At 50.1% G+C, this 18781-nt stretch overlaps 1 long non-coding RNA gene across 1 annotated transcript; it reads left to right on the top strand.

Annotated features, from left to right (window-relative positions):
- Positions 1 to 546: 546 nt before the first annotated feature.
- On the top strand, positions 547 to 7025 carry LOC128333923 (uncharacterized). The gene is made up of 2 exons (XR_008311120.1): positions 547 to 1988; positions 2234 to 7025. It is a non-coding gene; the product is annotated as an uncharacterized LOC128333923 (long non-coding RNA).
- Positions 7026 to 18781: the final 11756 nt, after the last annotated feature.

Here is an 18781-nt window from a genome sequence, read left to right as displayed (position 1 = left end):
ACCTCTAATTGATTCCCACTGAGTCTGTTTGATTGGCTAAAAGGCACGAACTGAATTCACATCAGTACTGTGGAGAAATATGGGAGGAAATGAAATCTCCAGGAACAATTCCTGTCAGAAAGAACTGGTAGCTTTGGCGTGTGTTTCCTAGCTAGGGAGCTTGGAGAGCTGAATGGACATTGTGAAGAAATATTGGAGGGGGAATAATCTCCAGGATCCGTTTCGGTCAGAACTGGCAAGCTTGGTGCTCCTTGCTAGGGAACTAGACACCCTCGTGTCCTTTCTATGGGCATCAAGTCTTGGAAACTTGGCTCAGTCATTCAGTGTAGCCCTCTAAGGGGGGGGAGATAAAAGCGGGAAAAGCCACAATCGCGGCCACTCCCCCTTCCCCCACCCATCCCCCCTCAGCAGCACGCAGCCCTCTTTTTTCCTTTCCCGTCGAGCCACCGCGCGCGCAAACTTTGGTCGCGGTCGTTGATTGGCTGGCTGCTGGCCAGCTCTCCCGGACTTGAAAGCACGAGGCTGCCTTCTCGCCGTTGATTGGCCGGCTGCTGGCTCCGCCCAGGCAACTCGACGGGTTCTGCGCGTTGCCTCGCTCGCATTGAGTTTAGGCGGCTGAAGGGGAAGGAGCTCTTGTGGGGGAGGGGAGCGCTGCGCAGCCTCGCCTCAGGCGGAGCGGGGAGGGCGCGAGCAGGGGAGGCAAGCCGAGGCGGGCCGCCAGCTCAAGGCTCCATTGCAATGCCCTGCGTGGCCCTCCCCCCGCCCGCCCCGCGGCATGTCTTCTTCTTTTCACTCTCATTTCAGTCTCGCGAAGCAGCCCTGAGAGGACGCGCGAGGAGCCCCTCGAGAGCCGTGCATGCTGGAAGGGGGGGTTGCTGTGAGGCGGGTTTCTAGCGCTCCCCACACAGCTCTGAGAGAGGCGACTTCGGCGGGGAGAGAAGAGGGGCGGCCTGGAAAGAGCCCCTTGGTGCTTCAGTGGCAACGTGGTAGCCTGTAAATATTGCCCCCAGCCCTGTGAGCAGGAGGCTCCCCTGTCTGGAAGGTGGTGGCTCCCTCCAAAGAGCTTGGGTGTTTCCAGGGTTTGATTATGGATGGCTTCCCCCACCCGTTGTCTCTATATGCTGCTTGGAATATTGTTTAAATACAGACTTACAATATTTGTAAAAACTAAAACAAAAATAGGCGTTAAATAGGATAAAATAAAACAAGAATAGGTTAAAATCTAAAAGAATAGGATAAAATCTTTTTAAAAATCTAGCGCAGTATAATAAAGGAAATATAGGTCATTAATTTAATTAGGGAGAGTTAACGAAAATAGTGTGAAGCATTTTCAAAGCAGGTTAGAACCTTTAGAACTAGTGTATTAAAATGATATTCAAAGTGGCATATGGAAATAATGAAAAAAGCTTATCCACAATAAAAACCTGAAACCCCAGAAAGCATAGGATTTATTTCTCATAGCAGTCCCTAAGATGGCTTGGCTGTAGCCCCTCACAGCTAAGATGGGTACCCTGACACCCATTACTCAGAGCAGCCTGCAAAGGAGCTAGAGGATTACTTTCTTATATGGACTCCCATGTTTTTGCTTTGAATAACCCTTGATTTAGTCAGAGGATTGCTTTCTTGTTCTAGACTGTATCTCATTGCTCTACATGGCCTCTCATTTAGTAGGAGTGTGCCTTTCTCCTAGATTTTACGCTTTGGTTCTAAGAAGCCCCTGAATAGTGGTGAAATGGCATATCTGACTTGCCCAGACAATCAGCTTGGTCTGCCCTGCCCGTGGAGGAAAGTATGGATGGTGGAAGTGTGACATTTCCAACCAGCCCAGATAATCAGCTTGGTCTGCCCTGCCCACAGAGGAAGCAAGGACAGTGGAAATGCAGCATCCTTGACCTCTTCAAGCAGTGTGGTGTGCTGAGCAGGCTCGGCTGGCTGAAGGGACATGGTGAAGAGGCAAGGAAACAAGTCCTGAAGGCTTAAGATTTGAGGTCTGGTTCTCCTTATGTATTTATTTATGCCATTTATATACTGCCCCATCCAAACAGGTCTAGTTGTCTCATTTTTGGCTTGGACTCCTTGATGAACAGAGATTTTTTAAAATTTATTGTTAGATGTATATACCGCCTTTCATTAAAAACAATCCCAAGGAGATGGTCTTTAATAAGCCATCCAAAAGAGAGTAAAGGTCTTGAAACTTCTTCTTGAAACTTATGAAGCTTTTTCCTTTGTTTAGGAGGCGAAGGGGAGAAAAGACAAAGTAGTGCAGGAGGAGGAAGAAAAACAAGCAGAAAGGAGCAACAGGAGACATGAAAAGGGAAGAAGTAGAAATGATTATTTTTCAAGATGCTTCACAGAAGAAATGGAAAGGTTCTGCTTCTACAAATTGGATGGCTTGATTGCTGACTTTCTCCCTGCCATGTATCACTCTGAGTTCCTGGAGCTTGGCTTTCTTGTGCTGAACTTAATGTCCCTGCACTGAGGAACCCCTAAAAACGTGGGAACATAGCCTTCTTAGTGACCATACATGCGGGAGCCCCTAACTGGGCTGGGGTGTGGCTTTCCCATGCTGGTCTTCAGCTCTTTGCACTGGGGGAGGGCTAAAATTGTGGGAGCATGACTTCCTAGTGGCTGTACACTGAGGAGCTCCTGATTAGGCTGGGCAGGGGCGTAGCTATAATTGAATGAAGGGGTTCAAAGAACACGGGCCCCCAGCTCCTGAGGGCCCTCCAGTCCATCCCTCCCTATTTTCTTCATTGTCTCCCTCACTCTGGGGGGCCGCCCAAGAGAGGGATGAACACGGGCCCCCTCTCTCCTAGCTACGCCCCTGAGGCTGGGGTGCGTCTTTCCCATGCTGGACCTCACGTCTTTGCACTGGGGAGCCCCTGATCTAGTTGGGGTGCAGCGTTTTTTATGCTAGACTTCATGTCTTTGCACTGGGGAACCTCTATAATATTTGGAGCATGGCCTTTGTAGTTGTCATATACTGAAGAGCCCCTGATCTGACTGGGGTGCAGCTTTTTTCATGCTGGACTTCACGTCTTTGCACAGGGGAGCCCCGGATCTATCTGGGGTGCAGCTTTTTTCATGCTGGACTTCACATCTTTGCATTAGGGAGCCCCCCAAATTGTGGGAACATGGCCTTCATAGAGTCTGTATATGGGGGAACCCCTAATTTGCCTGAGGTGCAGCTTTTTTCATGCTGGACTTCATGTCTTTGCACTGGAGAACCTCTATAATATTTGGAGCATGGCCTTTGTAGTTGTCATATACTGTCATATACATACCCTGTAATATTTGGAGCATGGCCTTTGTAGTGGTCATATACTGAAGAGCCCCTGATGTGGTTGGGATGCCCCTTTTTTCCTGCTGGACTTCATGTCTTAGCACTGGGGAGCCCCTACAATGCTTGGATCATCATCTTTATAGTGGTCATATACTGAAGAGCTTCTGATCTGTTTGGGGTGCAGCTTTTTTCCTGCTGGACTTCATGTCTTAGCACTGGGGAGCCCCTGTAATATTTGGAGCATGGCCTTTGTAGTTGTCATATGCTGAAGAGCCCTGGATCTATCTGGGGTGCAGCTTTTTTCCTGCTGGACTTCACATCTTAGCACTGCGGAGCCCCTATAATATTTGGAGCATGGTCTTTGTAGTGGTCATATACTGAAGAGCTCCTGATGTGGTTGGGGTGCCCCTTTTTTCCTGCTGGACTTCATGTCTTAGCACTGGGGAGCCCCTATAATATTTGGAGCATGGCCTTTGTAGTGGTCATACTGAAGAGCCCCTGATCTGGTTGGGGTGAAGCTCTTTTCATGCTGGACTACTTTGTCCTGGGGAGCCCCTCATTTGAATGAGGTGCAGCTCTTTTCATGCTGGACTTCATGTCTTTGTGCTGAGGAGCCCCCAAAATTGTGGGAGTATGGGCTTCTCAGAATGGACTTGGTGTCTGTACGCTGAGTGGTTGCTCATTTATCTGGAGTTTGTCTAGCTCCATTCCTGGCTGCGTGACTTCACCCTTCATCTTGTGAGTGGTGATGTGGTGGGATCTCCCAACTGCCCCATCGCTTTGGCTTCCCTGACCTCCAAGCAGCCTGGTGGTGTGATGAGCGGGTTCTGCTGGCTGAAGGCACACGGTGAGTGGACTCTGGCCAGGCATGGAGACGCTTGCTGAATCCTGAAGCTTTCCATTCTCATTCTCCTTGGGTTGGGCTCTTGGATGAACAGCCCTGGTCCTCAAGAAACCCTTCTAAAGAGGGAAAAGAGTAGATTATTTATTTTTTAGTATTTATCCGCTTTCTACACAATAAGATGGATCTCTGTCTCCAAGGGGCTCACAATCTCACAAAGGCACAGAAGATAGACAGCAGCAACATTCACTGGAGGTCCTGTGCTGCGGGCGGAGAGGGCCAGTAACTCCCCCCCTGCCAACTAAAGAGAATCACCCCGTGAAAAGGTGCCTCTTTGCCAAGTGAGCAGGAGTTCTTGAAAGGTATGAAGCTTTTTTCTTTGTTTTTGAAGGCAAAGGGGAGAATGGAGAGAAGAAAGAGGTGCAGGAGGAGGAAGAGAAAGGAGCAGAAAGACGCAAGAGGAGACGTGGAAAGTCGCTGGAGGAGACTGGCTCTCCAGGAGCTTTACCGAAGGAAGGGGCAGGCTGTGCTTCCACCAGTCGGATGGCTTCCTTTCTGTCTTCCTCTCTGCCGTGTATCGAGGGCTGATTGGTCTGCAGCGTGGCTCCCTGGTGCTGGACTTCATGTCTTTGCACTCAGGAGCCCCTCAAGGGGTGGGAGTGTGGCCTTCTCAGGCTGTACTTAATCTCTGTTCACTGAGTCCCTCCATTGGGTGGGAGGTGGCTTTCTCATGCTGGACCTGAAGTATGTGTGCTGAGCCGTCCCCGAGTGGTGCTGGGGGCATTGCTTTCTCGCGCCACTGCTTGATGTATGTGGGCTGAGCTGCCCCTGGCTGGGCCCGGCTGGGGGCATTGCTTTCTCGCGCCGAGCCTTAGGTATGTGCGCTGAGCCACCCCGGCTGGGGCTGGGAGCATTGCTGTCTTGTGCCAGGCTTTACGTCTGTGCGCTGAGATGCCTCTGATTTGGCCAGGGGGTGGCTATCTCCAGTCCTTGCTGCCTGACTTTGCCCTTCATGCTCTGAGTGGTGTTGAGGAGGCATCTCCCACCTGCCCAGACCTCCTGCTTGGTCTTCCATGCCCATGGAGAACTGCAGCCTGCCTGACCTTTTCAAGCAGCGTGGTGGTGTGATGAGCAGGCTCTGCTGGCTGAAGGCACATGGTGAGTGGACTCTGGCCAGGCAAGGAGACGTGGCCTGAAGCTTTCCGTTCTCATTCTCCTCGGGTTGGGCTCTTGGATGAGCAGCCCTGGTCCTCAAGAAGGCCTTCTAAAGGGGAAAAAAAGTAAAGGTCTTGAAGAAGATTTTTCCATGCTTTTGAAGGCAAGGGGGAGAAAAGACAGAAGAAAGAAGTGCAGCAGGAGGAGGAAGAAACAAGCAGAAAGGAGCAACAGGAGACTTGAAGGGGGAAGAAGTAGGTGGAGAAGACTGGCTTTCGAGAAGCTTCACAGAAGAAAAGGGGAGATTCTGCTTCTCCAAGGTGGATGGCCTCATTGCTGGCTTTCTCTCTGCAAGGCATCCCTGAGTAGAGGCTGATAGACCTGGAGCCTGGCTGCTTCAGGATGGACTGGATGTCCCTGCACTGAGTAGCCCCTGATTTGAGAGGGACGTGGACTGAAGAGGATGGATTGAGTGTCCATACACTCAGTGGCCTCTTCTATAGCGGGGATTCAGCTACCCCATGCTGAACTTCACGTCTCTGCACTGGGGAGCCCCCCAAATTGTGGGAACATGGCCTTCATAGTCTGTATACTGAAGAGCCCCTGATTTGCCTTGGGGTTCAGCTTTTTTCATGCTGGACTTCAAGTCTTAGCACTGGGGAGCCCCTATAATATTTGGAGCATGGCCTTTGTAGTGGTCATATACTGAAGAGCCGCTGATCTATTTGGGGAGCAGCTTTTTTTCATGCTGGACTTCATGTCTTTGCACTGGGGAGCCCCTATAATGTTTGGATCATGGTCTTTGTAGTGGTCATATATTGAAGAGCCGCTGATCTATTTGGGGTGCATGTTTTTCATGCTGGACTTCATGTCTTTGCACTCAGGAGCCCCTATAATGTTTGGAGCATGGCCTTTGTAATTGTCATATACTAGGAGCGCCTGATCTGGCTGGGGTGCAGCTTTTTTTATCCTGGACTTCATGTCTTTGCACTGGGGAGCCCCTATAATATTTGGAGCCTGCCCTTTGTAGTGTTCATATACTGAAGACCCCGGATCTGGCTTGGGAGCAGCTTTCTCATGCTGGACTTCACGTCTTTGCAGTGGGGAGTCCTTGATTTGTCTGGGGTGCAGCTTTTTTCATGCTGGACTTCAGGTCCTGGCGCTGGAGATCCCCTAAAATTTTTGGAGAATGGCCTTTGTAGTGTTCATATACTGAAGAGCCCTTATCTGGTTTGGGAGTGGCTTTTTTCATGCTGGACTTCAGGTCTTGGCACTGGGGAGCCCCCCAAATTGAAGCATTATCAAAGCAGATTAGATGTTTTAGACCAACTAGTGTGTTAAAATAAATAATATTCAAAGCAGCATATGGAAATGATGAGAAAAAGCACATTGAGACTAAAAGATTGAAAGGCCAGAACACGCTCCTAGCCCCAGTCCCTCAGGTAGCTCTTAAGTGGCTCCAGGTCTCTTCCTGCTAGGATCCTACAGACTTTCTCCCCTTGATCCGAAGGGGTGTGGGGGTGGGATTTGATGTAGAAATAAAGATCAATGTTAATTGTCTTTGTATAGTTTTGCTTACTGACATGCTTATAGGATGCTGAAGATGCTGTTTCTGTCAAGCACACAGAATTGATCCTTATTTCAAGTTGTCTTAATCTGTGTTTTATTGTAAATGGCCCAGAGCCATGAGTTTTGGGCGGTATACAAATATGCTGAATAAAAAGTCGTCAATATTGTCTGCTAGAATCAAGGGTTGCCATAGTTTGTTGGAAGAGTTGTGGCATTCAGAAGTCCTAGGCTAGAGTTGGTGCAGCTCTTGCTGGAGAAACCGAGGCCGAGATCCTGTTTCATGAGCAGCAAATGCCGAAGAAATAAAGGCGAAGATGGTCTGGAGTGAGGGACGGACATTTGAGAACATTGCCACTGATGGGATGAATTGCAGGTTGGTAGGCAGACCTCTCCCCTGCCCAACGTGTTTAAATTGGGTTAAATGAAAGAGATCTTGGTCAAACAAGGTCAGTCCTAGTTTGCCCAGAGCACAAGAGGAATAGACTGGATCATATAATGACAAATCCTCCATTTTTCATTCTGTCTCCCTAGGGTAGATTATATCAGAGGTGTACCTAGGTAACTTTGGAGCCTGGACCTAAAGGCCTTTGGTGTTTGGAGTGCCCCCCATCCTGGAGGCCCCCCTCCACTGCTGAAAGTTACGCATCATCCCCCTCCCCCCCATGCTATTTCTAAGAGGTGGGCTTTTCAGGGCAAAAACAGCAACTGAACTCACAAGAGTATAAAATGGGTATATTTATGCAAATATGCATGAGCAGAAATATAACAGCATGCGACTTAACATATTCCCGTCCCACATACTGCTTTCCTCACTCCCTCCTTGGTCTCTAAAGCACCCGCCACAGGTCACTATCGCACTCATAGTATGGGCCAGTGGCAACCCCTCCACCCAGGACAGACTGAAGAGGATTTGGGTGCCCCAAGGTGGGTGGCAGCCCTGGCGTCTGGCCTCAAAGGCCAGGGTCAGAGTGCCACTGGGTGGAATTATGAAAGAGTACCAAGCAGAAGGATTGGCCCTTTCCTCCTGTCATCCTTGTGGAGAATGTCTACAGGGCCCTCTTTCCAGAATTTGAAAGGCGACTGACCTCCCAGCTGTACAAGGTGCTTCTCAGTGCAGTAACTGGTCCTTCAAGGAATACACTGCCATGCTTTGAGGGCCAAGGTCTAGTGATCCCCGTCTCTGATCGCCCTGCAAGTAAAATCTTTGTCGTTGGGGTTGCCACCTTCCAGACCTGGCCTGGAACTTGCAGGAAAAAACCTCCAACTCCAGGTGACTCTTGAAAGCAACCTTTGAGAGTTTCATGGCTTGTGCTAAATAATGCCCCCCCCCCCGGAATAGCCTCCATGCTGGCAAACCTATTCCCGCCCCCAAGTTCTATTCTTTTGCTGACCATGCTACAGGGCTTCTCAGATGGGCGTCCCCAGATGTTTTGGGGAAGGTGAGAGTTGTAATCCATCAGCATCCAGGTACCACAGTGCGAGAACCAGGTTCACTCCCTGGCAGCATCTTCAGGTAGAGCTGGGGAAGACCCCTGGCTGGAACCCTGGAGGGTTGCTGCCAATCAGGGTTCATCAGAACAGCCCTGCTGGATCAGGCGCAACTTGGCCCATCTAGTCCAGCATCCCGTTTCACACAGTGGCCCACCGGATGCCTCTGGGGAGCCCACAGGCAAGAGGGGAGGGCATGCCCTCTCCTGCTCTTGCTCCCTTGTAACTGGTATTGAGAGGGAGGTGGCCTATAGCCATCCAGACTAGTAGCCATTGATAGATCTGTTCTCCATGCATTCGTCTTAAGCTTCCAAGGCCGTCACCAAATCCCATGGCAGAGAATTCCATAGATTAATTCTGTGCTGTTTGAAAAAGTACTTCCTTTTGTACTTAAATTTCCTGACCTTCAGTTTCATGGGATGACCCCTGGTCCTAGTGTTGTGAGAGAGGGAGAAGAATTTCTCTGCCCACCCTCTCCACTCCATGCATTGTATACACCTCGGTCATGTCTCCCCGTAGTCCCTCCTTTTCCAAAGCAAAGAGCTCCAGATGCTGGAGCCTTGCCTCATAAGGAAGCTACTCCAGGCCCCTGGTCATCTAGCTTGCCCTCTTCTGCACCGTTTCCAGTTCGACAATGTCCTTCTTAAGATATGGTGGCCAGAACTGTAAGCAATACTCCAAGAGTGGCCGCACCATCGATTCATATAAGGGCATGATAATAGTAGCATTTTTATTTTCAGTCCCCTTCGTAATGATCCCTAGCATGGAATTGGCCTTTCTCACTGCTGCCGCACACTGAGTCGACACTTTCAACAAGCTGTCCACCATGACCCCAAGATCCCTCTCCTGGGCAGTCACCGACAGCTCAGATCCCATTGGCGTATATGTGAAGTTGGGTTGTGGGGTTTTGTTGTTGTTTTGCAGACTACTGAGCTAGTGGCACCAAGAATCTGACTTAGTACAAGACAGCTTCCCTTGTTCATCTGTCACTCGAAACCTGACATCAGGGGTTACATTGATGTAAGGTTTCAGATTCATCCAGAACAGGGCTGCACAACTTTGGCCTTCCAGTGGCTGTTGGACCACAACTCCCATCATCCTCAGACACAGTGGCCAATAGGGGTGATGGGAATTGTAGTCCGACAATTGCTGAAAGGCCAAATTTCTGCAGCCTTGGTCTAGGATGACCACGTAACGCTTTCAGATTCTTTGTTCCTATGATGTGTATAATTAATTGCAGTATATAAAATATATATACTTCTATCTCCCAGGCAAGATGTACAGCCAGTGCCACTCAGCCAGAGCCAGACCTGGGTATTAAGCGATGATTAAGGGAGCCCATTTGTCCGAGACGGGTGTGATTGATTTCAGAGCAAGCCCTAGATCTGCAAGTGGGATTCTTGCTGCCACCTGACTCAGAGTAGTTCTCTATAGTGATGTGCATGGTCCGGAGCAGTCCGGACCGGCACCGAAGGGGGGGCTTGCTTAGCGGATTAGGGCCAAAAGTAAACTACTGCCGCCCTCCCTCCCTCCCACCCACCGCCCCCCCCCAGTGCTCACCACATTGTTTTCCAAAAAAGAGAGGAGCTCACGAACAGAGCTCCTCTCTCGGCAAAGTCTCGGGCCCAACTGGGGCCTTGGGCGTGCTCGAGCGCGATAGGACGCCTGATGGAACTTCCGCCGGAGGCCCGGTCTACCCGCCGGGACGAGGTGCCGGGTAGTTCCATCAGGCGTCCTATCGCGCGCGTGCACGCCCAAGGCCCCAGTTGGGCCCGAGACTTTGCCGAGAGAGGAGCTCTGTTCGCGAGCTTCTCTCTTTTTTGGAAAACAATGTGGTGAGCACTGGGGGGGGGCGGCGGGCGGGAGGGAGGGAGGGCGGCAGTAGTTTACTTTTGGCCCTAATCCGCTCACGGGGGGGCAGTGGGGGCAGCTGGTTTCCAGTGCCCCAATTACACAGTAGAATATGGGAGCTGGAGGGGGCAAAGAGGCGGGAGGGGTAAGCAAGCCCTCCCGCCCTTAAAGGAAGACCCCCCACCCGGACCCGAACCGGCCAGGTCCGAACTGGTCCGGACAGTTCGGAGGCCTTTAGAATGGTCTCCAGACTGGTTCGGACACACCCCTAGTTCTCTAGGAAGTGGCCACTTTGGTACTGTTTTGAGAAATGAAAAAAAACTGATATGGTTGCCCAGCAATCATGAAAACGGCACCTTCTGAAGTGGAACATAGGAACATAGGAAGCTGCCATATACTGAGTCAGACTGTTTGGTCTATCTGGCTCAGTATTGTCTTCACAGACTGGCAGCAGCTTCTCCAAGGTTGCAGGCAGGCATCTCTCTCAGCCCTATCTTGGAGAAGCCAGGGAGGGAACTTGAAACCTTCTGCTCTTCCCAGAGCAACTCCATCCCCCGAGGGGAATATCTTCTAGTGCTCACACTTCTAGTCTCCCATTCATATGCAACCAGGGCAGACTCTCTTATATTTTTATCCTATATTTTATAGATAGCAAGGAAGGAGCAACTGTCCCTGTTCATCTGTGACGAGATGCAGATCCCCATCTGGGCACAACAGTTTCTGGCTTTATTTCTTTATTTCTTTATTTGATTTCTCTGCTGCCCTTCCAAAATGGCTCAGGGCCAGGGAGGGAGGAAACCTCCACCCACTATCGTTGGCGCCACTCACTGTGTCTCTACCCTTCACCTGCCCTGCCTGGCTCCCACCCAGTCCCAGGAGTCACCAGCCGCCACTGAGCTCCCGAGAAGGAAAGTAGCTCAGGAATCCCTCCTCTGGATCCCTGTTGTGTTGCATTTCTGGTCCATGTGTGCCTCCTACAGGAGAGGAGTGTCAACTGCACCAGAAAGCCAGCCTCACCAAGAGGCGCAGCCTGGCTGCCTCTCCACACCTCCCCCCCTCCCCCTGCTCTCCCGTCCAAATTCGGACGTTCAGGAGAGCAGTTGCTCTGCAGTCTGCAGAGAGGTGGGGGGGAGCTGGCTGTGCAGGCTTCCATCTTGACTGAAGGGCAGCCCACACAGCCAATCACGTTGGAGTTGAGGGAGGAGCTTCCTAACTCCGCTTCCGGGGCTGGCAGCCTGTGGTTCGGAATTCAGACGTACCGTGGGCTGCCTGGAACCTCGGGTTGCGGTGATGAACCTCACTACAACCCGAGGGTCCCGACTGGAGTTCAGCCCTGCTGAATCAGGCCCAAAGTAGGGGTGTGCACAAAACCGGCTCCTTTCTGGGCCTTTCCTCTGTCGTGGTCATGATCCAGTGACAGAGGGCACATTGTGCATGCGCGACACTCTCCGAAATGGATGCTGCGATGGGGGAACGGCCCAGAAAGGGCTGAAGACAACCCAAACTGGGCACTTTTTTGGCAAAATGGAGCCAAGGGGAGGGGAGACCTCCATAGACACCTGCCCCCCATGGCCTTGGAGAAGCCCCCCAGAGGAGGTACACAGAAAAATAATAATAAAACTTAAATATTCACCAACCCCCCCCCCATCCTGAACAGCCAGGGTGTGTGTGCCGGTCTGATGTCAAGGTGAACTGGGGTGGGGGTGGGGGTGGGGGCGGGGGCAGGTTTGGCTTGACATCAAGCCATCGAACCAAACCAGTTCGACTTTGAACCAGTTCAGATCCGAACCTTATCGCACATCCCTAACTGAAAACCCATCTAGTCCAGAATCCTATTTTGCACAGTGGCCCACTAGATGCCCCTGTGAAGCCTACAGGCAAGAGTTGAGAGCATGCCCTCTCTCCTGCTCTTGCTCCCCTGCAACCGTCTGGTATTCAGAGGAATCCTGCCTCTTAGATTGGAGGTGGCCTGTAGCCCTCCAACTAGTAGCCGTTGATAGACTTCTCCTCCATGGATTTGTCTAAACCCCTCTTAAAGCCATCCAGGTTGCTGGCTGTCGCCACATCTTGTGGCAGAGAGTTCCAGAGGTTCATTATGCATTGTGTGAAAAAGTACTTCCTTTTGTTGGCCCTAAACTTCTTGGCATTCGGTTTCACGGGATGACCCCTGGTTCTAGTGTTATGCAAGAGAGAGGTTCCCAGGTTCAATCCCTGGCAGCATCTCCAGGACGGGCTGGGTGAGGCTCCTACCTGTAACCTCGTAGAGCTGCTGCCAGTCAGGGCAGACATTACTGAGCTAGAAGGGCCAATGGATCTGACTTGGCAGAAGGCAGCTTCCTATGTTCTGATCATTAAGTCACCCTTGCCTTGACTGCTGAGCAAAGCTTCAGGCTGCAACGAATCAGCCGAGCAGAGAATGGGGCTGTCACCAAGAAAAGATAAAAGAAGATCACCCCAGGAGTGGAGGTGTTTGTTTTTCTTTCAGCTGATGACTTGTCCCTGTGCTTTGAATTAATTCAGAACTGCAGGCCTTGGGGAAGCTTTTCTCGGCAGTCCCATCTCCTTCCGAATCCCTGGTTTCATGATCACATGTTTTGCAGGCCGGATGCTACTTCAAGCAAGTTCCCCATGTCAGGGAGCAGCCTTTGTTTCCAAGGCAGACTTTGGGCTAGGAGGCGTCTCTCCTCTTGCAAAGCCTCTGCCTTTGCCTGGCAACAGCCATGAATTATGTATTCGGGCTCCCTCGCCTTCCTGCAGCTTCTGCAGATGGGAACAGCGGCGTGAGTCAGCGCTTTCTACTCTGTGGGCCCCAGTGCAATGCGAGAGCAAAAAGCATCTGCAGGGAGGAGAGATGGGTGTCTGCCCACGGTCCCAGGTTCAACCCCTGGCAGCATCTCCAGGTAGGGCTGGGCAAGACTTGCAGAGCTTCTGCCAGTCCGTGTAGACAATACTGAGCTAGATGGTCTGACTCAGTAGGCAGCAGCTCCTCCGTTCTCTGGGATGGGGCCAGAGGACCTGATTTGCAGGCAGAAGGTCCCACGTCAAACCCCTGGCATCTCCAGGTAGGGCTGGGAAAGATCCCTTTGAAACCCTGCACAGCTGCTGCCAGTCAGTGTAGACAATACTGAGCTGGATGGACCAATGGCCTGACTCAGTAGGCAGCAGCTTCCTGTGTTCTTTCCTAGAGTGTTGCCAGGGCATGAGAAGCCAAGCTGGTGGGATCCTCAGTCAGAGGGTATTCACCAGGAAGAGAATGACTTCAGGCTTGCAGGATCAACTACTTTTTTTACTAGAACCCCAAGACCCACCAATGACCCCTGCTAGCTGAGCAAAGAGGTGCCTTTCAAAGTGGTGATTCTCTGATGTTTAGCAGGGCGAGAGCAAATGGCCCTATCCATCCCCAGCACAGCACCCCCCAATGGCTGTTGCTTGCAACCGCTTTCTGTTTCTTTTTAGATTGTGAGCCCCTTGTGGGGTCTGGGGACCCTCTGTTTATTATTTATGTATCTATGGCTGGAAAGCAGTACATAAATATTTGCAGTAGCAGTAGTAGTAGCAACTTACTGAAGCCAGGTGCAAAAATAAGACTCACAACAGAGGCTCAGGCAGGTATCTTTATTGGCTGTGTATTCATTACATTTCTGTACTGTCCCATCTATTAAGGAATTTTCTATGCATTCAGATGGCGATTTCCTCACCTGCAGGCGGAAATGACACCACCCATGCAACCCCCTTGATGCCACCACCTCCTTTGGCATCATGTGTTGTATCTCAGGACGAACATACAGTGATGTCCTCAACATGCGGTGTCATCCTCCGCCACATTTCCTGCCCCCCCACGCCCCCATGGGGATTTACAGACTGTTTCTTGTGAGAAAAAAACAGGGAATCTTGAAGCCAAGTCAACATCCCACCCCCAATTTCATAGGAACACAGGAAGCTGCCATATACTGAGTCAGACCCTCGGTCCATCTTGCTCAAAATTGTCTACACAGACTGGCAGCGGCTTCTCCAAGGCTGCAGGCAGGAGTCTCGCTCAGCCCTATCTTGGAGATGCTGCCAGGGAGGGAACCGGGAACCTCAGATGCTCTTCCCAGAGTGGCTCCATCCCCTACTAAGGGGAAGATCTTCCAGAGCTCACACTTCTAGTCTCCCATTCAGATGCAACCAGGGCAGACCCTGCTTAGCTAAGGGGACAAGTCATGCTTGCTACCACAAGACCAGCTCTCTTCCTGTTTCAGCGCCCTCTATATAGGCAGCAAAACCTGGGAGGGCATTTTGCTGCTTTTTTAAGGGGAAGCAAATTCTCCCAGAATCCCTCCTTGCAATGGCCACACACACTCCTGCTGCTGGGTTCCATCTCCCAAGGGCCACGCCTTCCGGATCCAGCCCACCCACGGCAATTCCAAAGTTCCAGTCATCCTTGCACTCATGCTTACTCCAGACACTGCGGATGCATTTTCAAATTCTCCTCCACAGCCAGGAGGGCTAGAAATGTTATTTTATTTTTACATTTCTATCCCGCTTGTCATTCCAGGAGCCCAGAGCAGCGTACATGGTTATTTTTTATCATCACAACAACCCTGTGAGGTAGGTTAGGCTGAGAGTTAAGTGACTGGCCCAGAGTCATCCAGTGAGTTCCATGGCTGAATGGGGATTTGAACTCAGGACGGAAGGACGGAAGGAAGGAAGGAAACTTTCTTTGAGAGTTGGGGTGGGAGGAATTCAATTCTCAGGCAGTCAAATCCCACCATTCATTAGAACTTGGTGCTTGCAGGATGAAACCATAAGGATGTGGAGCAAGCATAGCTACCATTTAAAAGCTGGAAGCAAAAACCCATTCTAAGTCTAAGTTCAAGAATTCCTTTCGAGTACTGTGCCGAAGTACACCAGCCTTAGCAACCTTTTCCTTCCTAGTTCAGCTGCCCTAGAATTCAGTGCTTTATTTACAGTCTTTTGCAGAAACATTCATAAGGGAGGGGAAAGATATACTTTCGACTGCTGTTATTTTGGTGGCATTGCAATGCATCATTCAGACAGCATTTTCAATACGCAACACACATTGTGCTCTTCATCGCGTTAATCACTGGGAAGAGATGAGCGGCCGTCTTTCTGGTAAATGGAGCTTTTGAATGAGAAGGGGACCCGCAGTGATTAGCGTGCGGACCCAATTTGATTAGCAGCCCTGGTGCACAGAAGACATTATTCTATTAGGCATTTGTTTCCCTCTGCCAGCCTCAGAAATTGCTGTCTGATTATCATGCTTGCCAGAAGGAGGGGGAAGAATAAAATAAAATTAGAGCATATAGGGACTTTTAGCTAATCAGCCCCCCCCCCGTTTTTTAAAAGGATACGATCAGATTCCCAAAAGCAACATCTGCTCCAGCTGTGCAGTTGTATGTTTTTGACTCCTAGATATAAATCAGGGTTGCGGGGGCAGGTATATCCTACAACAGAGAGTTCTGCTTTTAAATTAGCTGGCAATCCCGTGGTGCAGTTATTACAAATGCATTTTGAAGTTTTTATTTCCATTTTTTGCAAGTGGCAATTACATAAGGGTAGCCTGTGTTGCTTCCCCCCTGCTCGTTAAGAGATTCCAAGAATGCCTGTTGATCTCTAAGGGCTTCTTCTGCTGGCGGATTCTGCTTGAGCCCTATTGAAATGAATGGGAGCAGGAGAACTTCTCGGTGGCGTGAGCCTTTTGTTTGATTCTCTGGCCCTCCATCTGTCTGAGAGAGATGATAGGGAAGCTCTCTCTCTCATCTGGTTATTGTGAAAATTACATAAAGCCGCTGTGCTAAGTCAAGTGTGCTGTCGAGTCGGTGTCAACTCCTGGCGCCCACAGAGCCCTGGGGTTGTCTTTGGTAGAATCCAGGAGGGAGTTACCATTGCCATCTCCAGCATCGTATGAGATGATGTCGTTCAGCATCTTCCTATATCACTGCTGACCGATATTTCCCCACTGGGGAAATGGCTTGACTAGCAAGCCAGAGGTTGCCGGTTTGAATCCCCGCTGGTCTCTTTCCCAGACTATGGGGAACACCGATATCGGGCAGCAGTGATCTAGGAAGATGCTGAAAGGTGGCATCATCTCATGGGAGATGGCCATGGTCAACCCCTCCTGTAGTCTACCAAAGACAACCACAGGGCTCTGTGGGCGCCAGGAGTCGACCCTGACTCGACGGCACACTTTGCCTTTACCTGTGCTAGGCATAAAGAAACTGTGTGTATACCAGAAACGAGATACAGATCAGGAACACATTCTGTGTGTGTTCAGCAAGTCACTAGGCACATAGGAAGCCGCCTTATACCGAGACAGCTCATTAGTCCAACTAGCTCAGTAGACTCTACACTGACTGGCAGTGACTCTCCACATCTTCAGGCAGAGGGATTCCCCAGCCCTGCCTGGAGATGCCAGGGAGTGAACTTTGTGCGTGCAAATGATCTACCCGTGAGTTAGGACCCCACCCCCTAAAGGGAATCTCTCACAGCACCCACATGTAGTCAATCATCCACATGCAAAGGCAGACCCTGCTTAATAAAGGGGGTGATTCATGCATGCTACCACTAGACCAGCTCTGCTATCTCTTGGCCTTAGCTGCCCCCCACATGAACCCCATGACTTGTAATATGGGGCAACTGCAACACTTGGAGGGTATTGTAAGGTAAGGTTTACTTAAATAATGTGCAACACTGTTATTAGCGTGGAGGATCCTGTTATTTCTGCATTATTTTCCATTCTATTTATTTATTACACTGGTGTCACATCGTTCTTACATCATGGAACACAAGGCAATGTATATGGCAGGCCTGCTCAACTTTGCCCCCCCCGCCCTGTTTTTGGACTACAACTCCCGTAATCCCCAGCCACAGTAGCCAATTGCCAGGGATTATGGGAGTTGTAGGGCAACATCTGAAGAAGGGCTGAAGTTGAGCAGCCCTGGTATATGGGATTCCCAGGCAGTCAGCCATTCAGGCACTAGCCAGACCTAGACTGGCTATTGTGTTATGGGTGTTGTAGGGGTTCCTGGGTGAACATAGACCATGAATAGCTCCCAGGGAAACACAGTGATAAGAGGAAGGAGGTCAGTACCATGGATACCTCCAAGCAGGAGACTAAGAGAGTGAGACACAAGAAGGGGACAGAGATGTTGCTCCAACGGATTTCCTTTAATTTCAATTCATTTTTTGAGATAATTACAGCCACAGAGAGGGAGCACAAATTGGACTGGACCTACAGCTTTAAAAGAGGATGCGTAACCCTTTCTGCATGCTATTTCACCCATTTAAAATTGCCCACACCACACCTATTTGCTCAACAGGGGAGAACTTTCAGCTATCTGTGAGCTTTTTTCCCACAGGGCAAATTTCCACTTTGGGGCAGGGCTTTTATTTGTTTGCTTGTTCAAGATATCCTCTACTCCTTTAGAAATAAGTTCCAAATGTGGCAGACAAAAGCAGCTGAAGCAAGCATCAGTGTTTTTTTTAAAAGACCCACTAAAGCACAGCAACGAAACAGCAAAGTCAGAACAGATATCTGAAACATACTAAAAGGGGTATGTGTATGTGCATGCATGTATGTGCATGTATGTGTGCACACGTGTGTGCACATTTTAGAAGGGGAAAGATTTGATCGCCTTCCCCAGTTGTTGCTACTATTTTGTTATTGTTTGTGTGAGTTCCAGCTAATGATTCTCTTTATGAGATCAGATCTGCCCTTTGATCAAATGACACATTACAGCGAGGTGTTCTTAAGACTGGCAGTTTCTCTCCTTTAACAAAAAGCGGCCATGGAGGATGGTCTGATCCTGAAAGGGGCATCATAGCACATGGAGGGAGATAATCTTATTCCCTTGTCTCATTTTCCTACCAAAAAAACCCTTCCCATCCCCACAGCTGCTGTATGTTCCTGAATGCGGCTGCTTGCAGGAGGGCTTCCCAGTCCCGAATCTAGAAAACTGAAATGGAGATACAATCAACAGGGGGAGCTGGTCTTGTGGTAGCAAGCATGACTTGTCCCCTTTGCTAAGCAGGGTCTGCCCTGGTTGCACAGGAATGGGAGACTAGAAGTGTGAGCACTGTAAATATTCTCTTCAGGGGATAGGATCACTCTGGGAAGAGCATCTACATGCTTGCATGCAGAAGGTCCCAAGTTCCCTCCCTGGCAGAATCTCCAGGACAGGGCTGGAAGAGACTCCTGCCTGCAATTTTGGAGAAACTGCTGCCAGTCTGGGTAGACAATACTGAGCTAGATGGACCAAGGGTCTGACTCGGTAGAAGGCAGCTTCCTACGTTCATAGAGATACCATTAAGCAAAAGATGTATCTTTCGCATAGCCTGAATTCACACTGAGCCATGTCAGACAACAGTTTTTCCTGTGGCACTCTATGGATGTGAAAGCTGGACTTTGAAGAAGCAAGACAGAGAAAGTATGGATGCTTTTGAACTTTGGTGCTGGAGAAGACTTTTGAGGATACCATGGACAGCCAGGAAAACAAATCAATTCAGAATTTTCACTCGAGGCACAAATGATCAGGCTCAAACTATCATACTTCGGACACATTATGCAAATATCCAGCTCCCTTGAGAAGTCC

This window comes from Hemicordylus capensis, chromosome 8 (genome assembly GCF_027244095.1).
Source record: "Hemicordylus capensis ecotype Gifberg chromosome 8, rHemCap1.1.pri, whole genome shotgun sequence".
NCBI lineage: Eukaryota > Metazoa > Chordata > Lepidosauria > Squamata > Cordylidae > Hemicordylus > Hemicordylus capensis.
The sequence above is the reverse complement of the archived record's forward strand: the minus strand, read 5'-3'. Positions and strand labels throughout refer to the sequence as shown.